Raw genomic sequence first — 10,961 nt, forward strand, 5'->3', positions numbered from 1 at the left:
TAGACACTGCATCTAGATACACTGTTTATAAATACAAGGTATCTAGATACAGCAGTAGGCAACAGACAATCTCAAAATCTCTGCTCTCTTGTGGAATTTATAATAATTTAATAACATAGAATAACATAGGTAGAGCTACCATATGATCCAGCAATCCCACTCCTGGGCATATATCCAAAAAAAGCAAAAACTGTAATTCAAAAAGATACATGCACCCCAATGTTCACAGCAGCACTATTTACAGTAGCCAAGACATGGAAGCAACCTAAATGTCCATTGACAGACGAATGGATAAAGAAGACATGGTATATATATATATATATATAGAAGGTATATATAGACATGGTATATATATATATGATGGAACATTACTCAGCCATTAAAAAGAATGAAATAATGCCATTTGCAGCAACATGAATGGACCTAGAGATTGTCATACAAAGTGAAGTAAGTCAGACAGAGAAAGACAAGTATCATATGATATCACTTATATGTGGAATCTAAAAAAAATGATACAAATGAACTTACTTACAAAACATAAAAAGGCTCATAGACGTAGAAAACAAACTTATGGTTACCAAAAGGGAAAGGAGGAGGGAGGGATAAATTAGGAACTTGGGACTAACAGATACACACTACTGTACATAAAATAGAGAAACAACAAGGACCTACTATATAGCACAGGGAACTATATTCAATATCTTGTAATAACCTATACTGGAAAAGAATCTGAAGAAGGATCTGTACACCTGAAAATAATACAACATTGTAACTCAACTATACTTCAATTAAAAAAAACAACATAGGTAAGATAAATTATTTGGAACAAGAAGGATTTGAAAAATTGAGAGTGGTAGATTCAATGGATGCCACTACCCATTTCTCATGCTATTAGGGAAGCCATCACTTTTCAAACAGGGCATTTTTTTTCTTCTAAACCCAATACATCCTCACAATTTTTCTTAATGCACTGCTTTAGGCACAGATATTGGAAGGTATGGAAACCCCTAAAAGTGTCTGTAAAAGGAATATGTATGTATGCAGTGTGTGTACATTTATTGGGGGAGGAGAGAGAATTCATAGCTTTCATCAAATTTTCAAGGAGGTCCGTGACCTCAAATGAATTAAGAGTTGCTAATGTAGAATAGAGCCTCTTCTTGATGATATAATGATGGATTTTCAGTAAGTAGGAGGACAATTACCATATCCTTCTAAAATATCTTCCAGCATCACAGTCAGGGTTGGGATCTACCTGAAATTGCCATTTCTCGTTTTCTTCTGTTGCAGTTCATTTTTCACATGTATTTTTATCTGATGAGAAAACTGAGATTAAGAGATTCCGTCAAGAAGATTAACATGGCAGACACCCCCCTTCTAGCCCATGCTGACAAAGATGTGTTATGCACCAAGGCTCCCATCTCCATATCTGAGCTTCTGCAAGTGTACAAAAATGCCTGCCATGGTAGTAATATGCTCTTACTCTAAGGACCTTAGCTCTGTAATGCCAAATGAAATCAATGGAACTGGGAAATTTGCACAGGAATTTCCGGAAAACAATCAAAACTTTTAAGTATTTTCCAGCTTTCCTTTGCTGCTATAAGGATACTGAAATGTAAATTCTAGGCAAATTTTCCATGGTACCTTCGCCGTGAGCCTGAAAAAGTGACGGATGACTGCAGACTGTTGAAACTTCCGCTTTCTGCAGACACATATTTCATTCTTTTTTAAATTTAAAAAGCATATATTAAGCATTCTGTTAACCAGCATTTTTAAAGAACCTTCTAGGGGCATCATATGATACTAAATGAGGCCTTCCACAGACTTAAACTAGATGCATTTGAAATTAAATAGATGTAAAGTTCTATATCTAAATAAATAGAAAAAAGAAAAGGAAGTTCTAAATGTTGAGAATAAAGAGAGTTGAGATTGTCTTGGCAGTTACTCCCAAGGCTGTAGCAGACAACAGATTTAGCAGACAGTCAATAGTGTGATGTGTCAGATGGTGGGAGGGTGGACAATTCAACTTTGGACTCTCTCAGTAATACTGTCCTGATCACATGTATATATTGTACTATTAGAATGTGGGCTAGCCATGCTAGATGACACATGGAGTGTTATGTTAATGCAGACACAGTATTTCAAGAAAAATGTTTGCTAACTACATACGTTCTAGATGAGACCAACAAGCTTGGTGAGGATGTGGAGGAGGGCTGACCAGAGGGAAAATTCTAGAAACTATCAGAATAATTACTGAAGAAACTAAGGATGTTTAAGCCAGGAGAAGAGAAGTTCACAGTGTTGGTGAAAATGCTATTGACATTGCAGAAATCACCAAAATCAAGTCTAAATACATCCGTCATGACCAAAAATTGAGCTCAAAACTAGCATTATTCTCTCATCATTCGATGAAGTAAAAACTTGAATGTTTTATTTCCCTCCCTTCCCCCCAAATTAGACCACGCACTGCTAGGTCATAGCACAGGGCCTGGGGTCTAACGGCTTCTTGCCTTCAGAGGTGCCATCAGGATCTGTGTCTGAGGACTGAACTTGTTCTTAGGGAGTCTTCTCTCTTGGCCTGGTGCTTTTATATTACACAGAGAAGAAGAACGACAATTCAGGGGGCTAATCTCCCCTGCAGGGAAGAAATTTCTCTCTGCCAGTGACAAGTTCTGAGAGAGTCACAGAGTGGTCGGCGCTGTCGTTTTGAACCAGAGCTTTTACCTCTTTGGAGCAGTTCCTCAGAGCTATGTGAGAGGCTGACTCCCAGCCTACAGTCCTCAGTAAGATCCCCGGATAAAACTTAACTCACAAATCTTAGGCTGCGCAAATTTTCCTCAGTCGACAGACATCCCAGAGGAACTCTTCAACTTCAGTCCTCAAAGAGATGTGGGATTTGCATCCCACCATTGCCTCCACCCACCTGCACAGATATATTTCTTGGAGGCTACAAGTAGGGAAAATAAACTCTCAGGGGAAGACTTTCTACCCCAAGAGCTATTCATTCTGCAATGTGTCCTTGAGGCCCAAACAGCAGCTGGGGTGGAGGGGAGAGCTGCAGGTCAGGCAGATATGCTGGCTCTGTGTCTCCCTGTCCTTGTATCCTTAGGACAATGGTTTCACTCCTCTGAGCCTTAGTTTTCTCTTCTGTAAAAGAAGGCTGATATCATACTTCGGCGTTCCTGGAAGGGTTGGAAATAATGTGTGAGAAATCATATAGCAGCATCCCTGTTTCAGAGTAAGTGCCCAATAAATGGTCCAGCCTAAGAAAATCATCACCACCATCACATTCTGATCCTTATTACTGCAGACCAGATGTTAGAATAACTAGAAAAGAGTCATTTTCATCTCAGTGCTTATAATCAGCCTGCATGCATATCCAATATTACCCCTTTCGTTGAACCTTTCCACTGCTGATCCAAAACAAGTGTGTAGTTTTTTTCTGAACCCCTAGAGTGTGCACTGTGTATACAAATATAATTTAGTACCTTAGTAAACACTGCCGTGTGTTATTTAGTGATTATTTTATGAATATTAGTCTCATTTCTCCACCCAAATACAAATTGCAGGAGGAAAGGTCTGTGTTTTACATAACTTGTAGTCTTTGGAATGCCCAATGTAAGACTTGACCAAATCATGCCAGAATTGAAGTTCTTTAGTAGAAGTGTATCTATCTAAACTACACAGAATTACCTGCATTCTACCCCTGATTCCATCTCCTTCCTGTGGTGAGAATATTGCCTTGCGGAAGGATGAGTATGAGTATGGTCACATGTCTGCATGGGTCAATGAGACCAACCTTTCTTTTTCTTCCTTTCTTTCATATATATGACATTTTAACTACATTATTCAGGGTTCCATAGCCTTGGCATAAAGACTCATTTTTTTTTAAACATTTATTGATTGATTGATTGATTGATTGATATGTTGGGTCTCCGTTTCTGTGCGAGGGCTTTCTCTAGTTGCGGCAAGCGGGGGCCACTCTTCATGGCGGTGCGCGGGCCTCTCACTATCATGGCCTCTCTTGTTGCGGAGCACAGGCTCCAGACGCGCAGGCTCAGTAGTTGTGGCTCATGGGCCTAGTTGCTGCGTGGCATGTGGGATCTTCCCAGACCAGGGCTCGAACCCGTGTCCCCTGCATTAGCAGGCAGATTCTCAACCACTGCGCCACCAGGGAAGCCCCAAGACTCATTTCTTAATTCAACAAACCCTTAATCTTTCCCAGTCCACACAATGCCACGACCTGTGCACAGGCACAGAGATAAACAAGACACAGAACTAGACCTGTGCAGCTAGTTCTAGTTACCAGCGATGTAATGGGGGAAAACAGAAATAAACAAATGGAAAACTTTTTGTGAGCTTAGGAAAAGTAATATACATGGGGTATTATGAGAGCACTAAGTAAGGGTATCAAAGAAGGCTTCTTGGAGGAAGTGACTACAATGCTCAGCCTCAAAGGATAGTAGGTGTTGGGTTGTTGACATGGGGAGGGTTGGAAGGGGAGGAGAAGGCATTTGAGGAAAGCGGAAACATGAGCAAAGGAGTGGCATCCTAAAATAATGTGGTATGTGCAGGGGATTACAAGGAAGCAGCTCAGGGTGGCTGGACCTCAAAGTGCACATTACATAAGGAGGAGAAGCGTGCCTGGAGCGGGGTAGGTGCAGGTCCAGGTCACAGTGGACCCCTTACACTATGTAAACAAGGAGCTTGGCCTTGATCCTGTCCGTGATTCAGAGCCATTGAAAGTGAAGGAGGGACAGGATCGATTTTGTGTTTTCCTTTGCAGTTTACTCTGGTAGCTGCGTAGATGGATTCGATGAGAACAAAACCAGTTTGGAGACTGTTTAGGCCTGAACTAGAGACAGAGGTGATCAGATTCGAGAAAGATTCAGGTGAAATTGGCATGGCTTGGTGATTAATGAGATGTGAAGGATGAGGGTGAGAAGGAGTGTGGAATCACAGATGACTTATGGGTTTCTTGCTAGGATGAGTGGGTCCTTGGTAGGAATACCAGCTGAGATAGAGAACACAAAAGAATGAACAGAGGTATTGGGGGAGTAATGACTTGAGTTTGGACATGCTGAGTATTGAGTTTGAAAGACACTGGGTCATTTCTAGGAAGTGATTTCAGACAGTAAGTGTGATGTATGAAACTGGATTTCAACCTTAAGTTAATGATTTACACTTCATCAGGCTATGGGCAGTAGTTTAAACCAGGTCACGCAAAGTGCGGTCTGAAGATCAGCAGATCAGCATCACCCAGGAATTTGTTAGAAATGCAAATCCTTAGGCCTGATTTCAGAACTATTGTATCAGAATCTCAGGGGTTGGGGCCAGGAAGCTGTTTTTAAAAAACTGCAGGTAAATTGTAAAGTTTGAGAAACACTGGTTTAATTATGTAAATGGATGAGATCTCCCATTGCTGAACTCACTTATTAGTTTTAGGAAGGTTTTAAAATATAGAGTCCTTAGGATTTTCTAATCATGTCATCTGTGAATAGAAACAGTTTTTTTCCTTTGTTTCCAGTCTTTGTGGTTTCTATTATTTCATGCCTGATTGCACTGGCCAGAACTTTCAGTACCGTGTTGATAGGAGTGATGAGAACAGACATCCTTGACTTGTTCCCGATCTTAGAGAGAAAGCATTCAGCCTTTCATAATTAAATATGATGTTAACTGTAGGTTTTTTGTAGATGGTCTTTATCAGTTTCCCTCTATTTCTAGTTTGTTGAGAGTTTTTATCATGAATGGCTGCCGGATTTTGTGAAATGGTTTTTCTGCATCATTTAGTATGATCATAGAATTTTTCTTCTTTAGCCTGTTGATATAGTGAATTATGTTGATTGAGTTTTGGATATTGAACAAATCTTGCGTATATGGAATAAATCCCACTTGGTCTTGATGCATTAGTATTTTTATATATTGCTGTATTGGATATGCTAATATTTTAAGGATTTTTACATCTAAATTCATGGGAGATATTGGTCTGTATTTTTCCTTTTTACTGTTTTTGTTTGATTTTGGTGTGAAAAAGTTTCATGAGGGTATGGGTGAAGGGGTCAGTTGTATGGTGATAGATGGTAACTAGATAACTAGACTTGTGGTGATCACTTTGTAGTGTATACAGATGTTAAACTATAATCCTTACACCTGAATCTTACATAAAAATAATTTTAAAAACTCATGAGGGTAAAACTGGCCTCATAAAATGAGTGGGGAAGTCTACCTTTCTTTCTATTTTCTGAAAGAGAATATTGCGTTTTTAATGAAGTTATTTTTTCAAGATTAATAACGTTGTTCTGGAGAATCCCTTAGCATGGTAGGGTGTTGAGGGAAGGAGGGACCGGCCTTGTGCATACCTCCTTCACATTTAGAGTGTTCCTCTCTAGGGTCCATTGTGCATTAGTAGAGTGGGAAGCTCAGTCTAGAAGATTCAAAATGTGGAGGAGATGCATTTTTGACGTGTGTCTTCCGACTCACTGGTATTTTAAGAAACACTAAAGAAAGATTCGAGATTAGCACTTGTGTAAGCAGCTTATAGGACAGCTAAAATCTTAATTACTTTCTAATTACTTAGTACCTGCCCTTTAACTCTCTTCCTGTATATAATTAACAAGACTTTCCCATCCATCAGAAAGGATTAAGTACCAAAGATTATAGAGCTATGGAACAAAGATTATTTTTTTAAAAAGTATTTTATGATATTTAGATTTAAAATTGACATATAGGAAGACTCACTCTCTGTGGTGTACAATTCTATAGGTTTGGCCAAATGCATAGAGTTGTATATCCACCACTATGATCTAGATACCAAATCATTCCATAACCCTTCAAAAATTCCTTTCATTTCCCTTTATAGTCAACTCCTCCTCTCAACCCCTGGCAACCACCAATCTGTTCTCCAGCCCTATAGTTTTGCCTTTTTGAGAATATCATAAATAAAATCAGACAGTATAGAGTCTTTTGACTTTGGATTCTTTCACTTAGCAAAATGTGTTTAATATTCATCTATTAAATAATGTTATTCCATTTATGTCACTCCATCCATCTATAAATCTTCTCTCTCTTTTTCTTTTCCCCCAGCAAGGTTCCTGCTGGCTTTGTTTCTTTTGTCTGTGAAATCCAGGCACACCCAAGTTTCTTCCAGGAAATTACTTGGTTATTGATCACCTTGTTTATAGCTGTGTGACCCTATTACCTGATTGATAAGATCTGAGATAGATAACTGACCAAAAGTTCACCACAGTAGGCAAGGCAATGACCAATGAAGTGACCTGGTAGAAGAGCTCTGTCCAACAGAGGCAGGGGGTGTTGATTGACTGGCTAGTCTACTCCAATCCTCTAAGACTCAGTAGAAGTAGAGTCTACTCTACTTCTACAGTGGAGGCAGAGCAGAAAGTGCAGCCACTTGGAACAGGGAAACACGATGCACCTCCTGAAGATACCAGGTGACCAGGTCTTTAGAACTGCAGGGTCTTGAACAATGTTTCATTCTCCACATAACCTTGCTGAAGCTGACTGTGTTCCTTGTCTTTCATACTCCTCCTTGTATCCCATACTTTTACTCTTTTCATCCTTGTTTCTTTCTAGATGTTCAACATTTTCTTCTTCTGTCATTTCCTTTCTGTTTCAAGAACTTCCTTTATTATCCTTTTAAGGTATTTTGATGACAGATTCTTTTAATCTTCCTTTGTCTGAGGATGTCTTTATTTCCCCTTCATTCCTGAAGGATCAATTCACTTGATAATAGAATTCAGAGTTGACAGTTCTTTTCTTTCAGGATGTGAAAAATGTGCCACTTCCTTCTGGCTTCCACTGTTTCTGATGAGAAGTCCTCTGTCCTTCACCAAAGAAATGGAGAATGTGGGAGGGTTTGACAGATAAGCATCAAGACATCCATGGGTCTGGTGTGTAGGGGTAGAGAAAGATGTGAGAAGTAATGGAGACAAAGGAGGGAGTGGAAAGACCCATCCAGAGACAAAACACCCTGCTGGCTCTGCAAGGTGTTTGCTGTCTTCAGAATTCCTCTAATTTTGGTAAATACCAAGGGGAAGATTACTGAAAAAAACCCTTAAGATGGTTAGCTGCCTATGTAATCTGCTTGGGGCTGCAGGTTAAGAATCATCCCCTGCCTAGAAAGGATAAATTGACCTTCTTTCTCTATAATCTCATGAAGTGCAATTCTCCTATAAGTAACAATTTAGAGAAGCGCACTGTAGTTCACTAGCAATGCATGAGAGTAACCAGCAACACAGGCATCTCGGTCCAGGTCTGCTTTGCTGTAGTAGAGTAGAAAGATAGCTGAATAAACAAGATATTTGCAGGGTTGGGCCTTGCTCCTGGCTCCCCTACTCACTTTATATGCAATCTTGAATAAATCATTTAATTTCTTTATGACAAATTTGTCAAAAGAGCTTAATGATGCTGGCATATTAGTTAAGGTCTATTCAAAACTGTATAAAGTGATGTACAAATTCATATTAGTGGCTCAATGCAATTGGAAGTTGTGTGTCAAGTGTCCCACTGAAGGGGATTGTAGTCTGGACCCTACACCCTGAAGCATTTGGTGTGAAAGATCCAGCAATCAATTCTCAAATAAATATCATCAGTTAAGAGTTCCCAGCTATCACTTGTGCTCTTTCTCTGTCACGTATCACTGAATTTTAGGTTATTCCTGATTTGTGGTTTCATCTGTCTGAGAAAATGCATACAACACTGATTAGGGAGAGATACTGGTATTTCTCAATGGCACTGCTCACATGATCAATGTCTCCAATGAAGCAGGGGACACTGTGAGAATTACGTGATCATCTGTGTGTGTATATGTGCGTGTGTGACAGAGAGAGAGAGGAGAGAGAGAGACAGTATGCAAGGGCTTGTGTGTGTCAGGAAAAGGGAAGAATGGGGGGTAGGGACTAAAGGTAACAATGGAGAAGGAAAAAAGATTTTGAACTACAATCTGCAAGTCTCCCCTTGGAAATCAACACTTTGTGTGTGTTTGTTAATTCAATACCTATTTATGGGCAGGAGAGAGCCCAAGTCAGTTTGTAAGAACATCCAATTAACAGAAAAGCCTGTCCCAGTCTCACCCCACACTCTTCCAGCTTCTTTGCACCTGGGCTTATGCTCCTAAGCCTATGATGATGCACTTAGATAGCATGAGTGTATTACAGAGAGATAAATCAGGATGCTCATTGGAGAAACACGCAGCTCTGTGAGTATTCCTCAACTTCTGGAGAGTTTAAGCAGGATATAATCAAAGGGCTTTTGTTTGTGGGGGCAGGGAGGGGTTTGATTTGGCTCTAAAACAAAGAAATGGAAGAAAAGAACACGCTGAACCTGTGGGCCTGGACCAGGGCTGGGGATGGAAATGGGAGAAAACATGGAGGAAATGCACCAAAACTTCCTTATAATGCCATGTGACAAGCTCATAAGTGAAATTTGATTATTACAAGGTCATTGCAAACCTTGATTACTAAATTCACTTAGAAGCAACCCAAAACTGACCCTCCCTTTTGGTGGCTCCATAGCAAACAGTTTTCTCGGAAAAGAGGGATCTGGGGCACTAAATGACCACAGAGCAAACAGTTCTTTACTCCCAGGGTGTGCTTGAAAACTTAGTCCAGGCACCAAGAGGCTGATGTGGGAGCGTAGGATGAGGGGAAGGAGCCCGGAACCAGGAGGGGAATGACCGCAGTGCAGGGCAGGTGTGCTAAACCTTCTCCCTCCGAGCTTAAAATGTTTGTTTGTTCCTAGCTGAAGCAAGGTACTTGCTGGAATTTTGTTTTTGTTTTTTTCACGGCTTTGGTTTGGGTCTTCCTTGGCTCTCCAAATTATTAGATTCTCTCTGCCTCAGTGGGACCCTGGGTGACGTTTATAGGTCCAACCACATCAGTGGAGGAAATTGCTCCTTAGCCTATATTCTCCCCATCCTCATCCATCAACAATGGAATCGTCTATCTGCCCATATCTATGCTGAGAAAGAGGGAACTCGAAGCCTAGGGCGATAATAGTAGCATTAGAGAATCTGACTCAGGAATCTTCAGAAACTGCCCTTCCTTAGCTGGAATTTATGAAGTATCATCTGTAGCTTCCTACAGCTGAGCTCTGCTGCCTGGGGTCTAAGGCAACAGTAACCTCAGTTCCCTCAAACCTATGCCTTGAAAGCTTACATTGCTGCATCCACTTTCTGCAGAGGAACAGCTTGTAATTTTCAAAAGGGGAAGGGCTAACAGTGTTTTAAAAACAGGGAAAACATTCTGTCTCACAAAGGAATGAATTACGTGACACTTTGGGAGGCAAAAATGTGAAACCTCTGCTTGCAGCTAAAATCAAGTCTGATACTAGATTCAGGATTATTCAGCTTCCAGGGATGCCCTTGGAGGTCTTAGGAAAGCACGGTCAGAATAAGTTCAGCTGTAGGTGATACCTGTGGCTGACAGGACTGATTTCCAAGGCAGGACAAGGTCATATTTGTTCTGCTCATCCCAAAGATGTTACAGGGAACACTGGAGGGTAAATCTATGACAGAAACACCCTAGGGATTGGTTGACTGTCCTAGGTACTCAAAGATGAAATATTGTACACGAAATGCACAGTAAATGTAAAAACAGTTATTATTCATAGTGCAAATCCCGAGGGCCATGAGGATTCAGGGATTAGCCAGGCAACTGTTACGTAACTCTTTCCAAGGACAATTCTTTTATGTAACGCATCACACTTGGAATTAGACAGGAACTTGGTCCAAGCCTAGAGAAACTTGCAAGTGCAACTTCAGAATTATATAAACATGCAAAAGAAACTCGCCAGAGAAAAGGGGAAGTGTAATCAGGGGTATATAGAAGTCAAGTGTGAATTTTAAGTTCTTTGGGGTTGCTGTTAGGGTTGTCAAAGGGATCCAAAGAAGTCTTCTTAAGACAGAATTTTGAGAGCAAAAATAAGTTAATAGTTGGGACATTTGAAGG

Source organism: Eschrichtius robustus, chromosome 13 (genome assembly GCF_028021215.1).
Source record: "Eschrichtius robustus isolate mEscRob2 chromosome 13, mEscRob2.pri, whole genome shotgun sequence".
Classification (NCBI taxonomy): domain Eukaryota; kingdom Metazoa; phylum Chordata; class Mammalia; order Artiodactyla; family Eschrichtiidae; genus Eschrichtius; species Eschrichtius robustus.